Raw genomic sequence first — 2,733 nt, 5'->3', positions numbered from 1 at the left:
ACATGTATATACATGTATATATATATATATGTACATGTATATATATATATATTTATATATATACATGTATATACATATATACATGTATATATATACATATATGTACATATATACATGTATTTATTTACATATATGTATATACAATATAAAACAAACTGATTAAAACAAACAGGAACAGACCTCTCCCTCAGGAATAGACCCCTCCCTCTGAAATAAGCCCCTCCCTCAGGGCCATCAGCGTCTCTGTGAACCTGTTAAATCCAAACAATCAAGTGTTGCTTCATCCATATGGAAATCCGTCTGACCAAACCAACTTCTGTCCATCTGATCTTCACAGCCACGCAGATTTAGATCAATGATCAGAATTAAGGATTACAATCATGAATGTCTCCTTCCAATCGATGTCGGCGGCGGATTTGTCTCAATCTGAAGGATCGTTGTTGATCCGTTTGTCTGCTGACATGTGGAACATAATTGCATCGTCTTCATGGGAGCTCTCCAAATCCTTCCAGACGGATGACATTTCTGTCGGCTGCTGCCAGCTTCACTCATTCACCACTTTTTGTGTGGCTGACATATACAATCATAAACTTCATAAAATATGTAAATTAGTCGTGAAGGCGGTTCTGACGTTTCCATGAAAGGAGCGTTTGGACAGAAGAAACTGGGCCAGAAGCTGTTCCTGTTTCTGATTCTAACATGAGGACGTGTCAGCGTTTGGCACGGACACTTTACTGCAAACATCTGTGTTGTACTCAAGTTCATAAAAAGAGGCATTTACAGGTGCAGGGGGCGGAGCCAGGCGCCCAGAACAGCAGCTGCTCGGAAACCAGAACTGACCCCGGTCATCAGGAGACAATTAGAGAGCGGAATATGGAAACAACTTTACAGATGTTGAGGATAATCCATGCAGAAAAACCCACCAAACTAGATTTATAGCCCTACAGTCTCCAATAAAGCTGAATGTGGCGGCTGAAGATGTCAGCGCTCATAGCTGAAAATGAAAGCTACACAAAATATTAGCTAAATGCCAAAATAGACAAAAAACACTGTTAAAAAAAGAAAGAAAAACATTTTGCCAAAACAGCTAGCATAATGCTAAAATTTTAGCTACACTCCAAATTTTTCAAAAGAATTTAAAGTCTAATTTCAGCTAGCTCATTGCTAAAATATTCGATAAACTCCAAACAAAAAAAAAGTCTAATTCTGAAAACAGTGAGCATAATGCTAACATTTTAGCTAAACTCTAAATTAGCCTTGCAAACTTTTTTTGAAGTCTAATTTTAATAAACCATTTAGCAAAATTTGCACTAGCACATTTTAGGTAAACTATAAATTAGCCGTGAAAACTTTGAAAAAAGTGTAATTTTGACAAAAAAGTAAGAATGAAGCAAAATATTAGCTAAACTTTAAATTTGCCAAAAGAACCGTAAAAAAGACACATTTTGAAAAAACAGCTAGCATGTTGCTAAACTATTTGCTAAACTTTAAATTTACCTAACGAACTTAAAAAACAAAATTTTTACCAAAACAGGTCACAGGTTGCTAAAATATTTACTAAACTCTGAATTTGCCAAAAGAATAAAAAAAAAAACGTCTAATTTTGACAAACCATCTATCTTTTAGTTAAACTCTACATTTGACAAAACAGCTAACATCCTAGCTAAAATATTAGCTAAACTCCAAGTTCCCCTGAAGAACTGAAAAGAATTATTAAAAAATCTAGCATAATGCTAAAATATCAGCTACACTCTAAATAAGCCTAAAAACCTTTTTTAAAAAAGTCTAACTTTGACAAAACAGCTAGCATGATGCTAAAGTATTAGCTTAACTCTAAATTTGCCTAAATAACTGAAAAAAGTCTAATTTTGACACAACTGCAAGCATGTTACTAAAATATTAGTTAAACTCTAAATTAGCAAAAATAACTTAAAAAGGTCAAATTTTTGACAAACCAGCTACCATAATCCTAATATTTTAGCTAAACTCTAATTTAGCCTTAAAAACCTTTTTTTTCTTAAGCTAAAAAGTCAAATTTTGACCGAACAGCTAGCATAATGCTAAAAGAAGAAAACCCACAGAAACGTTTGTCGATTCGACTATAGGAAACGATCACTCCTGGGTGTAAATGAGCTCTGGATGTTTCTGTGCATTAACGGAGGAGATGATGGTTTTTCTTCATGCTGTGGAGCTCAGTGAGTGACCCCAGAAGAGCCTCCTTTGTGGAAACCCCTCCCTCAGCCGTTTTGCATAATTGTCCTCGGAGCGACACTGACCGCAGAAACCTCCTGAAGCTGAACCGGCAGAAAAGCTTTTCTTTCACATTTAGACTCTTTAAAAACCCTTTGCCGCCGTTTCAATCACATTCTAATCTGGCGTTTGACAAAGTCCCTCCTCAGACCGGCTTTCTTCTCGCTGAGGTTCTGGGTGGATTTGTCAGTGAACTCAGGATCATTTTCATGAAGAGACTTCAGCTTTCAGGGAGAAATCCTCTTTTCTTTTGACTCGTTTGCTGTTAAAATGACCAAAGTTATCAAAGATAACCTGAGAAAACACAAACTACAGTTTTGAATTCTTTCATTTAAATACGTATGAACTTTCTGAACAAACGGATCTCAGGATTAGAGTCCAGCCGGCTTCCTGCAGATACTAGAAAGTGAAATATTCTAAAAACAACAGCTGATCTTTGTGTTAAAGTCGATTAACATTTAAGATCAGGTGGAAAGATCTATT

Source organism: Oryzias melastigma, linkage group LG20, assembly GCF_002922805.2.
Source record: "Oryzias melastigma strain HK-1 linkage group LG20, ASM292280v2, whole genome shotgun sequence".
NCBI classification, from domain to species: Eukaryota; Metazoa; Chordata; class Actinopteri; order Beloniformes; family Adrianichthyidae; genus Oryzias; species Oryzias melastigma.
Note: the sequence above shows the minus strand (reverse complement) of the source record.